Source organism: Phalacrocorax aristotelis, chromosome 4, assembly GCF_949628215.1.
Source record: "Phalacrocorax aristotelis chromosome 4, bGulAri2.1, whole genome shotgun sequence".
NCBI lineage: Eukaryota > Metazoa > Chordata > Aves > Suliformes > Phalacrocoracidae > Phalacrocorax > Phalacrocorax aristotelis.
In genome coordinates this window covers 61855458-61868814 of record NC_134279.1, presented here as the reverse complement: position 1 = coordinate 61868814, position 13357 = coordinate 61855458, and the positions used below count along the sequence as shown (strand labels likewise).

Below are 13357 nucleotides of genomic sequence, written 5' to 3'. Positions count from 1 at the left end.
AAGTATTCATACCAATATATAGTTTAATGAAAATATACTAGGTTGGGCGCATTGACATAGGCTGGTAAGCCTTACTAAATTTCTATTTCCGAGTCCTTAGCTTACTCACACACTTCTAGGAGTTCAGATGGCTGCACTCAAGGCCAGCTGATAAGAACTGTTCTGAAGAAAATGTTGGGAAAAGCTCCAGTGAGGCCCTACACCTCCCTCTTCTACGAGCTGCTTTTAAACCGAGGCCCTTTGCCCCACTTAACTACTTTTCATCTGCATTGCAGCCATACCTCCGTGCCTGACCAGATCCTCACTGACTCAGATCCTAATCCTGACCCATGGACTCACCTCCTGTCTTAGCCTCAGATCTGCCTTGTCAGTATGGACATTTTTGATGATCTGGTTTCCAGTCTGCCTCCAGCTGCCTCCCTCCTTAGCCTGCCCTGCTCCCTTGCTGTGGGTGGTAGGATGAGTTCTTGCTGGTGAGGCCCCTGCCCTGCCAGCCCCCATGGGTGTCACCTGCAATTCCTTGTCCCCAGGGAGTTCCCAGCCCACGCTGTACCTTGATATTCCAGAGAAATGGGTTGAAACCATTATTAATTACTGAATTACAAACAACCTCAATGAACTCATTATAAGCAGAATAAACCAGCATGGCTTCTGCAAAGGAAATTCAAGCCCCCCCAATCTACTAAGATATTGGATAAAAGAGAACAGGTTCACATGATTTATTTTTACTTTGAAGAAGTCTTTAACAAAGTCCTTCACAGAATCTTTTACTAAAACTTCCTAGTCATGTCATGAAAGGTAAAATAGTGTGATGCATTATAAACAGAATTTTATATAGAAAATAAGTGTAAGAATAAATTATCAATTTTCAGCATGACAAAAAAAAGTTAATAACTGGGTTCCCCAAAGGTTTGTATGAGGAATGTGGTTGTTAGGTATACACAGTACTGATACGGAAAAGAAGATGAAGGTGGTGGTCATATTTGCCAGGAGCACATTATTCAGATTAGTCAAGACCGCAGAAATTGTATAAGATTTCCAGAGAAACTGAAATTTACTTCCATAATGACAACTGAAATTTAATTCTAATAAATGGAAGTTACTGAACACATGAGGAAATAATTTCACATACACAAATAACTTGCAGACTTACATTAATTCTACCCACTTAGAAAGTTAGGTTACTGTATCGTTATGGACTATTAAATGGGAACTCCTGCTGAGTTACAATAAAATAGAAAAACGTGTAAAGAATTAACTAGAAAATATAATTTAAAATATTGTGAGCCACTAAATACTGTTTTCTGGCAGAAAATATCAATTTTCATTCCCTAACAAAATATGTATATCAGAAAAAGAGCAAGCAATCTTTGAGTAAGGCTAAGGTTTGTCTTTGTATCCCATGTGATCAAGATAGAATCAGGAAATAGAAATAAACTATTCATATTGAAATATTCATGTGCTTTTCATACTGTATAAGATAATAGATATGTAAGTGCATATATAAGCATGTACATTTATTATGCTTCATTATGAAATCTGCACTTCTGCTTTTGTGCGGGGAGGATAGTTGAACTTGCAAGTACTAGTATTTCTCTGAGTTTAATTTTTACTGTTTTAAACTCAGAAGACCAAAAATAAAAATGAGACTTACTGATCAAATTTAGTAAGTTATTTCTTTTACGTATTTTTGTAATTTCATCTTCCTCAGACCTGCAAAAAATATAGTTTTAATAAGCTAAAAATGTCATAAAGAAATCCTGTCTTGTTCCCAACAGTGATGATATAAAGTTTATGAAGAAGATTTGCTAAGTGAACTATGAAATAGAAGATCTTCAACTTACTGAAAGAAAAAGATGGACTTCGTAGTATCCACTGACACTTTCTTTGAACATGGTATATAAATGTACAAAATATATACTGTATATGAAGTACTTTAAATTAATAACCCTGCATACACTTATGGCATAGACAAAAATGTGAGATCTATCTTTCCATTTAATAGGTAATTATGTAACTGTGAATAAAATAAGCTATTAGTTGTATAGTTGTTTGATCTTATTGGTTTGGGGTTTTTTTGAAAAAAATAAAACATGAGTAGATATAACTTCACATTGCAGATTCTGTTACAGGTAGTTGATATTATAGACTATTAGCCTAATTCATCCACCTACAGATCCATACTGGTACCTGAAAGATCAGGCAAAATTGTGTCTAAAAAGAATACCATTGGCAATAAATGGAACCAGATAATAGAGAATATTATCAGTGTCTCCAGATAGACAACTACATTGCATTCCTCTGATGCATAAAACCAATATGCATATGCTGCGCCTACAGCAACAGTTTGAAAGTTCAAAAGATCTGTTTTTCATCAAGGAACAAATTTGTATATTTGGGGTTTTTTAGCTTTTATTTAACAGTGACATCCTTTTACCTTAACAGCCCTAGACGTCCTGTTAAAATTTGCTTCTTGTAAAAGGTTAAAGGCTCTTAAATCCCATCTCATTCAAAAAACATGAAATATTCCCTATTGATGTCTTTTCATCTCTACCCTTGATTTCCTTAGATTACTATGAGAATTAATGATACCTGATTTCCAAGATCTGTAATGGTAAGGAAAAATAGAACTCTTCCACTCCTCTCATACACCACAAATGAATATAGGCAGGATGAAATTCAGTTTGTGGAGGAGACAGTAGAACCAATTTTTTTCAAGGGTTGCACAAGGCTGTGGAAATATGTCTTCACTAGTGCTTTGTTACTGTGTGTTCTAAATGCAACACACATTGCTTTGACATCAGCCAGACAAATAAAGCTCATAAAACATCTCATCATTACATTATTTCAGCGTCAAAAATTGTAGAGAATCACCAACAAGAATTTAATTCAGATGCTAATTCACAAGTCCAAGGAGGTTCTGGGGTAAGAATCTATAGAATACTTTTTCATTAGAACAACAATCCATTTCCTATTCTGTTCCATTTTTAGAGTTAAAAGTATGATGTGGAGGAAGATCTGTCAGTAAAAGTATTATGAAAAGAAGAAAGATACTTTATTAAAAAAATAACAATTCAAACATTAAGACATTTCTCACCGCTGGACCATATCTGTATTTATGTGCAAATGCATATTTATGTATGTACATTTATATATAAACTTCTCTCTATTGTATACACCAGCAGCAGTATCAAAATCCATTTTGGTTTTCAACTGAACTCATTTTTTCCCCAAAGAAGTGTAGATATCCAATGTGTGCAACACCCGGCTTAAAGATGCACTGTTGATAATTATTTCCCTAGAGGCAATATTATCTGGTCAAAAAGGGATAAACCAAACTACCTATCAGATTCTAATGGGCAGAGGTCAGTGTAACATCTGCCCTACCTATTTTCTACTTGTTTCTGAATTCATGTGCAGCATTCCTCTGTCCCAAAAGTTGTTCAAGCATATAACTGCAGTACCAATGAATTTAATCTTTTTTTTTCAGCTGATATTGTGGCAAATTGTTTTTCAGCTGCAAGAGCAGCTTATTTAAGGTTTTTTTTCTAGCTTTGTTAAGAGTGAATAAAGTGGCCAGAGACTGTGTACATTATAGTCTCCTTGCTACAAGAAGTCAGTGATAATGAGCAATTTGTGAAGTGAGATACCTATGCCCTAGTATCAAAAGTAATATTTTCCAATGGATTTTTCAATTTGTACTGCAGCTCTTCGCTCCTTTTTCAGTTTTACTTTGCTGGTGGCACTAGCTTTTGAAGCCACCCTCGTTTTTAATCCTCTTTTATAACAAGAATCAACTAGTACTCAGCTTGCATGTCTACTGTAATCCATTCCTGTAAGAGAACCTTTGAGAGACATAAAGAACTCTAGACTCAGCAGAAGTTCCTGTCTGCAAACCTGCAGGCTGCAGCAAGCTAAGTTCCTATCTTAGTTTCATTTCTGCAGACACTGGAAGAAATTTTGAGTAACCGGAACCAGAACTGAAGGTTGTTACGGTAATGAATTTTATTCTATTACACTAATAGCTTCTTTCTTTGTGTGTTTGGTCTTTTTTGCTGATGTGTTTTCCTAACCTCCTAACAAGGGAAAATAAATATAAACAAAACAGTAAATCTGGTTAGAAAGAAAAAGTCAAACCCACTGATCAACGGAATGTTGGGGTTTTTTTCAAATGAGACCTTGGATCACAAGGAAAACAGAAAAGAAAAGTGGAATGAAATGGCAGTGAGTTCGCAGAGGGCTCCACGGTACCATAACCTTTTAGTTCATGATCAAAGGCAGTACAGTTCAATGATTTCTGTGAGAGCTATGTGTTGTTCTGGTCTTAGCATATGCACATACCATACCACAAGAATAGCACTGCAGTTGACATTAATGGGTTTTGCTCTTGTAGATTGAACAAAGATGCCAAGGGCTAAGTGAGCCTGGAGACCGAACCAACCGCTGATCACACCATGTCAGAGCTTGCAATTATGCATGCAGAAGGAAAAAAACAAAAAACCTCTATAACCATTGGCCTATGTGAGATACGTAGCTAACAATACTGTGCTACTTTGTAAGGCATCATTTCTCTGCATGGGGAATTCACCTTCTGCCATACACACATTATTTTGGGAAAGGCAGGAATGTACACTGGAGATACACAAGAGTAGTCTGGGAACAAAATGCAATAGAGTCTGGGAGTGCTGCAGCATGCCTGAAACAGTTAACTGATGCTGCCTTATTCTGCAGCATCAGTACAAGGGTTAAAAGGACAAGAAGAGAGGATTAGAGGTTAGGAAAGTGTTATTTTTGCTCTCCTCAACTCCTGGAGAGTTCAGATAATTGTTCTTTTCCTGAAGGATCTTTCATATGGGACTCTCCCTGCTCTTCTGTCTGTGGTTACTTGATGTAGAAAGACCTCAAGAAACAAGCATGAAATGTGAGAGAGAACAAGGAGGAACACTGCCACAGAAAAAGACTGAGCATACTGAAGACATTGGTCTGAAGTGAGCCACCATCTGCTTGCTCACTGCTCCTCTACCATAACCCCCTGACTTCTGAACATATGCTTAATTCTGATTCTGATTCTTCAAACACTTTACTTAATTGTATGCCTCTATCCCTGTGTCTACTTCCCTTCTTCCTGTATTTATTTACTCATACACACCATCATGCATAATTGTTTTTATACAGAAAGGAAGGCAAATGGTGTCTCAGTGCAGGTGCAGCATATGGACAAATGGGTGAAGGCATTTAGAATGAGACAAGTAAGGAGTCAATGACCTTGGAAGGTCTGAGAGCAAACAATAACCCATAAAGAACAATTAAGCATGAAACATATGCAATGAATGAATAGAAGGAAAGTGACTGTGTCTATGTGATATGCTGAAAGTAAATTCTGTATATGTAAATACATGTAATGTTCCATGGCATGGCATGGCATGAAACTCTCAGTAACAGAAATTTAAATCCCAGCAAATTAGGAGCAGACATGTAAAGAAGGCATCACAGAAGATATGAGGGAGGGTGTTTTCTTCCTTTTTTCTTCCTGAAAGAGAATAATACTAAAAGTTGCAACAAGTACCTTATTTGAAAACAAATCTCTTGTAGTAATGTATACCACTTCTGGAAACCAAATGAAAACTTTTGGAGCCAAAGGATTCAATGTATATTGGTTTTCTTGGTTTTATGTCTCCTTTGCTGGCAAGTAAAGGTAAATTCTACTGTCAGTAGCATGGTGAATGAATGATAAACATTAGAGCTGAACAGAAAACTGAATTGCACCACTGCTGTAGTCACTGTTTTTATGATTGCATAGAGTTACATGATAATGAATTTATATTTAAAGGCAAAAAGAGATGATTTTATAAATCCCAGAAGTTTTTTTTAAAGCAATAGTAATGAGATAAAAATCTTAAGTATTATTCTACTTAAATTCAGTTTCACTTACCCTTCACATGTTCTTCTATATTCTTTATTTACCTATCAGACAAACTTTCCCTCCCTTCCCACAGTTCTGGTGCAATGAATGGTGGTGTGTCAGGAACACCTAAGTCCTCAAAGGCAAACAGATGGCTTTTTTCCCAAGTGCCAGAAGATATAATGTGCCTTTGCACAGACACACAAGTAAGGGAAATAAGCTGACTGCGGTCTGCACCAGTCTTTACACAAAACCTAATGGTAATCAATATACTTTACCATAAAAGTAATATAGGAGTAAATGCAACTACACCTGTGAAGCTGTTTCTTCTTAATTTTGTAAAACCACGCCATGTTACCAAAATGTAATGCATGCATATGTATGTATCACAGATTTCACAGTCACCCTATGTTGAGATTTCACAACTTCTCCATACTTCACATCTTACTCCATACTACATCTACGTCTGGAATATACATCTAGTTATGACATTTTACACTGATAATGTGAGAATTAAAACACTGGTGTTCTCACTATGAGAAACAGTCATACACAAGGATATTTAAATTCAATATATTATTGTTATTATTAAAAAATTAAGTCTTAGGGGAATTTGTGTTGAAACAGTTGCTTCCAGGACAACAAGAACATCATAAAGGTTTTAAGCAAGACTGCTGGCACCACCTATTATTTAGGTTGGCCAGTGTTTCATATATTCAATTGATTATAACTTTGCTCAGGTCCAACAGCCTGAGCTCAAATTTTCCATGCTAAGTGAACAACTCAGGATGGATTTATTTGCACTTATTTTCTGCCATAACTCTTCAATCAAACAGATCTGCTATCCCCAAGAAAATTTCTAAAGAATACAAAGCAAAATAAAATATAGTTTCCTTGTATCAAAAATCTGCAATGCCACATATTTTGGAAGAGAGATTTTTACAAAGTCTGTCAGAGTGTGTATATGGTTATCCCATTAAAATCTTCAAATTTACTCAAGATATAAGCCTCTAAAAAGCTTTTGCATGTTTATCATTACAGAACTGCTAACAATAAAAGCTATGTGGAATTAATTGAATCTTTCCTCAGATAACTGCTATTGCCAGGAACTCTTGACACCCATACTGGTACTAAATTTAGGAAGTTCACTTTCTTAGGCTACTCTAATAGAAAAGTAGCCTTTTTCAGTGCAGACAGAAATAGACCTGCAATAAGTTAGAAAAAAATGACATGGGAACTAGAGCTAGGAACACGATGGACAGGAATTTTGGGCTCAGAGCTCATTTTTTTCCTGAAAAGGAGCATGATACTAAAAGACTGACAGAGAAGAGGTCAGTGGGTGGACAGAAAGCTAAACCATTAAACTTGTGATGGTAAACAGAAATAACAAGGAAAGATCTGAGAATAAGAACAAAAGAAATGGAGATGACTGGTGAGGAATCAATGTATTTGGGTGAACTCTGATGGCACACAGAGCCTAGATGAAAGAATAAGGGATCCCCCTTATTCTTATGAAATAAGATGAGCTGGAGGAGACAACTGGGAGAAGGCAGAAAGGCAATTTGGCTATAATGGGACAAACTGGGACTTTCTTTAAAATGTCAGTGCAAGCCAAGAGACTTTTATTCACATTATGGTGGCAAAACGCTCACTCTAAAACTAAGACTGTGATTTCTACAGTTCTATGATGAACCAAACTATGTGACAGTCCACTGCATGTGTACCCCATTGCATGTTCTGTTTATAGGGGATGGTTGAACAACAGGGAAGAAGGCTACTTGCCCAGGCTGCTGTCTTCCTAGTTACAAGGAATGCTTATGGGGAAGGGAAGGCTGCTCTCTTAGGGTGAGCATCCCGTCAGCTTGAAGAATACTGGGTGAGGCAGGCAGGCACTGAGGGAGAGCCTACAGGATGAGGGAGACTGAGACCCTGTGAGAAGCAAAGGGCCTGTTGTTAGGTAGAAACAAAAGCCAAGTCTGGAAGGGAAAAGATTTCTTAAAGGCCTGGAGGGAATCCATGATTTGTTCACCCAGAACTTGTGGAGTTATTTGATTGTAAAACAAAGCTGGAAAAAAAGATACAGTGGGAGTGAGGGCGAACTGTTTCAGAGCTTCTCAGGTAATTCTGATGTGTGAAACAGGCTACATCTGGGGTTTATTGGGGTGGTTTCTTTGTTTGTGGTTTGGGTTTTTTTTATAAAAAGGTTTACCTTGTTTCAGTTAATGTATTTTTATATTCTAAATAATCCATCTTTAAGGACTGAGAGCCTTTGATGTCTTTTGGTGTGCTTATTTTAAAGAAAGGAACATGGAGACCTATTCCCCTTGAGGTTCTCCTCTACTTCAGTTTGTCACAGTCCAGCCATGCAAAAACTTTGTGATACAAGGTAGAACAGTTAAATCACACCATTTACACCAAACTTTTTTCATGCAGCAGGTTGTGAGTTCCTCTATTTCTGGATGTACAGTTAATACCATGAAGGCTAAACTGCTGAACCGCAAGATGCCTGCAGCTGCAGTTGAAGATGCTGGGAACAGTACTCCAAATTGAAGGGCTAAGTTTCTAGTTACTCAAACCAGTCTTAGATTTATCAGATAATGCATCTCAGTGCCCCAGTCATAAAATAAGGATAATTCTACCTCTTCACCATTCCAATCTATTTTGAAAATAGATTCAATAACATGTTGTGAGGCAATCAAATACCATAAAGTTATGGCTGTTGTAAAAGATGATGTTAAAATTAACAGGTTTGTTAACAAACCTGTTCAGAGCAGGTTTTTACCAGCGTTGATTGAATAAAATATTGGCCATATATTGAACAATGTTATGCAGTGAACAAGACCAGAGTTCCGTTGGAAAATATAGCCAGGGTTCAGGTTGTTGAAAACGGGGTCAAGAGAGTGGATATTAATAAGGGTGCAGAGTCAGGTTAAAAAAAAAAAAAGAAGCTTGGTTACAACTGAATATTTATGACAAGTAGAATACTTTCAGATTTATAATTATCACAAAGGAGCAAGATAAAAATTGTGTACTATGCATTTAAATATCTTCCTTTTTAAAAGATTGACCTTCCAGAAAAAGATGTTTCAGTATCAAGGTTATTAATGTAATTAGCATTCAGCTATTAAAAGTATTTTCAAGACGTTCAAAAATGTCAGAAGTAATACCTAATTTTTACTCGTTTAATCACATTTTTTAAAGTATCACTTTTCTTTGACACTTTTAACTCTGGATCTATTTTCCAGACATTATTAGAGTCACTTTTGCTGCAGTTAAAGCCAGTTCCTCAGTAATATTACCCTCCACTGAAATCTAGCCCTAAACAACTACCTTCAAAGGTCTAGGCTTCAGTGTCGCAGAATTAAATAATTTGCTTAATAAATTCAGTGTAACTTGTGAACAGACCTTTTACAGAAGCAATGATTTATTCACCTTAAGGACTTAGGGACTAGGACCTACCTTAAGGGCTAAGTGCTAGACATAAAATAATTTGTTTAGGAAACCTGCAACCACCATTATACTTGGATTGCTACAGGCCAGCTGGAAAATGTTGTATTATCAACAATTCTTGCTTCCTAAGTTGTTTTTTCAATGTTAGCAGTTTTGCATAATTCTATCAATTATTTTTTACATATAGTTCACAGTAATTTGTAAGAACACTTCAGAATCTGTAGGGGTGAACCATGATAATGCTTTAAAATCAAGAAAGAAAATGTTTTAAAATCAAGACATTATCTAAGGAAAGAACAGGATTTATTTTGAACTAGGGGTCACTAATTTAAAAGGGAAAGATAGTGGCATATTGTAGAGGTATTCTGTCTGATAAGAATTGGGGATTTCTTTTTATTGGAGAGATATTTGTCTGCTCTTAACTTTTTAATGAAACTACAGGGCTTTTAAGTCCAGCTATGAAATGGTAGTTTGAACCTCAAAGAGATATGTAAACATCAGAAGACTATAGCTTAGAATGGATTAACTATGAAGGATGGAGTAAAATATGAAGGATTAAGAAGGAAATGTCCTCATTCTGTGTATGAATTTTAAAGAAGACAACAATGAACTGGCATTTTCCAAGGTGTCTAAAAAGATCGGTGTACATTGATTATGGTTGGAGTGTGGAATCGAGCCCTTCTGAGAAAATTTCTTGATCTGGCTGATTTTAGGCATCAGGAACATGATAGTGAAGAGTATGAGATGATAAACTTGGTGAATAATTTAAGAAATTTTGGTACAAGATCATATGCCATAATTTGGAAATGACAGAAGGAGAAAGATCTGGAAACATTATTAAATCATTGCATTGCTATGAGATATTTACACGACTCAGAAGTTAGAAAAAAATGATATGGAAATGTGATGGAGAATTATATCTAGCAGAGACACAGAAGCAGCAGTACTATCACACAAGTCACTAGTGGGACCTCACCCGGAATTCTGTGACCAATAACTACAAAAATTCAATCTGGCAAAGTCCAGATTGCTCAGACAACTTGAAGAAAAAGATCAAGAAATCCTAGCAAAAATTTTAAAAAAATCTTTAAGGAGGATAAAATGAACTTTTATGGTTGTGTTTGTGCAAAAACAGGGAGCCAGGAGATATTTTAAAGGATGATTGTCATCCAGTATCAAATTTGCCATCAATATAAACCGACAGTCAAAACACACACAATATGAAAGAACATTTCCAAACTGCTGAAAAATTTCCTAAAAATCTTCTTAAATGTGAGACAAGAATAATGGAAACGAGGATCATGGAGACAAGAACCTAGAACTGTCCAAGAAGCCTGAAACATTCCATTTACGTGTGGAGTCATATGGGGTGGTATGGATTATGAAGCAGCAAAAAAAAGGCAATCCTAGAAATTAAAGTTTGTGCAGTAGCACTTCTTATATTTGATTTGTTGTTAATAAAGAGTTTTAGTGTAAGTATTAGTTAACTGATTTCTTCAAAGCTTCTGCTGGCCAGTGCAGAAGTTTTTTGTTTTTTGTTTTTTTTTTTGCCCTTAGCTGTCATTTAGCACTGTGAGGGAGGAAAGAGGTTCACCCTTCTCTAAAGATGACAGTTAGGAACAAGAGGCTTCTCTTGTCCACTAGTATTTTTCACATCTTTTTCTAAAAGGCAAAGAGTGGAAAAGGTATTAGGAATAAGTTTGGCCATATAAGATCAGCAGAAACTTCTGAGTTTGAAGAATCTGGAAGAGCAGAGCCTACTACTGGCATGTGTCTGCCTTCTAGGTGAAAGTATTCAGATCTCTAGTATTGTGAATACCCAGGAAAACCAGGTTTTTGAGTCTTTTGAATTTATATTTTGAAAGTGTAGAATTCATTAAGAGTTTTTGAGGTGGATTTCATGCCTTGTAGTATGTGACAGTGTACAATGGCAACAGAATGAATATTTTCTTAGTCCCTTGTCATTTAACAGGTAGTTGCCTCCTCTCACCTCTGGTTATTGAGGACAGAACTGAAGGACTCAGACTATCTGAGGTGAAAAAACAAAAATCTACCTTTTGCTTTTTCTTCTTTATTTGATACATGCAGGTATAAGGTAGTAGCCAACTCCAGCTTAGGTGTCTTAAAGGTTATGAAAGCCTGTACTGACTTCACTTAGCTGAATAGAAGATTTATTATCCTGAAAGGATAAATATTGATGCCTTGTCTTCATTCAGACTGGACAAATTTATTTTTCCCTGCAGTCTAGATCAGGTAAAATTATCCAAAACATTGGTACTTTCCATCTGTGAGTAGCAGATGTTTTTCAAGGAAATAGAATAATTTTCATTTACATGTATTATATTAACAATATTTATATAAAAGTAGATTTTGCTATGAACAACAGGAAGCCAGACATTAAAACAACACCTTTTCTCACCCCTTTTCCAGGCTCAACTTCTGTCCTTCACTCCCAACTCCCCTCACCCCGAGCGGCACAGGGGTGATCGGTGGGGGCTGCGGTCAGCGTCTCTCCCTGCTTCTCCGTCCTCCCCACGCTTCTCCTCTGCTCCCGTGTGGGTCCACCATGGGCTGCAGTCCTTTGGGAATATCCATCTGTGCCGGCGCGGATCCTCCACGGGCTGCAGGGGACACTCAGCTCCACTATGGAGCATCCCCTTCTCCTCTTTTTCTGACCTTGGTGTTTTGTACTGCTTTTTCTCACTCTTTTTCTTCCCACCTCTTCTCCCTGTTCAGCATTTTCTGCTCTTTCTTAAACACGTTTTCACAGAGGTGCCACCAGTCTGGCCGCCCCGCTCAGCTCTGCCCTACAGTGGGCCCACCGGAGCAGGCTGGAACCGGCTGGAACCGGCTGGAACGGGCCGTGTCCTCACAGAGGCGGCCCCTGCAGCCCCTCCCCGCTGCCAGCACCCCACCGCTAAACCCGGTACTTCAGGTCTGTGCGGAGGAAGCTCAGCACAGAACGATGTATACTAACTGTATAACAAAGAAGACGGAAACACAAAAGGGAATGGGGGTCAAGAACCGAGGCCTCTTTCTTCCTGACTGAAATGTGTGGCAAAACCACACATTTTCCATTCAAGGTATGGAGTTAGTCCCAAATTCCAGCTACTTAAAAATTACATCCATCAATAAGGCAGCCTGCTTCCATTTTAGATCTACCCTCAACATGCTTTTAGAAAGATACCTTTGGATCTTAATCAGTGTGCTGAATCAAAGCCATCATAATTTTCCATTGCTATATTTTTCTCCTAGAAATGAAGCACAATTACGGACCATCCTGTCTTTTGTTGAGGAGATATTACCTACAATTATGTAAAGTATAGGACATAATACAGTTCACTAGCATATGCCTAAAAAGTAGATATTTAGGAGCATTCCAAAATTCTAAAAGCTTAAGCGGATTTCTGTTTCCAAAACAGCCAAAATGAACATTGCAGTTTCTGTCATGCAGGGCACTGCTAATACTCAGTGTAAACTCTATGGTTACCAGGAATTTGCTTTAGCGTTGCAGCTCTGATGCTATACTGCTCAGTATTATTTTCATTACTGGAAGTCTTCTATTCCATGAATATATTTCAGAATTCTAAGGAAAACAAAAATGTGCATTTTGTACTGTTCAGCTGACGTTACATACCTACCTGGTCAAACAGACGAGCTTTCCAGAATGGGTCCAAATAAGAATGAAATGTCACTGTTGAATGTGATGAAGGGAGTAGAATGATGTCAGCAACAGCTATTTATTGCTACGTAGTTTGTGACAGCTAGCATATTTTAAGGCAAAGTGAGACAAAACAAAAATATATATGACCTCTATGATTTCTTTTCTTATCAACTTCTGGCAATATAACTTAGGAAAAAAAACTTTGTATTTTTGTTAAAAAACAAGGTAACGGGTGATACTTGTACCTTCATGTCATGTTTACATTTTATTTTCAAGGGAGCTTTAGAGATTTTTTATTTATTCAAGGCATTATATACTTTGACCGAATGATATTCTTTTTG

At 37.0% G+C, this 13357-nt stretch overlaps 1 long non-coding RNA gene across 1 annotated transcript in view; it reads right to left on the bottom strand.

Annotated features, from left to right (window-relative positions):
* The window catches only part of LOC142056952 (uncharacterized), a 48476-nt gene extending 36272 nt beyond the window's left edge, over positions 1 to 12204 (bottom strand). Inside the window, exon 1 of the long non-coding RNA XR_012660491.1 lies at positions 11772 to 12204. This is a non-coding gene — a long non-coding RNA (uncharacterized LOC142056952). The remainder of the gene's footprint in view (positions 1 to 11771) is intronic.
* Between the last annotated feature and the right edge of the window lie 1153 nt (positions 12205 to 13357).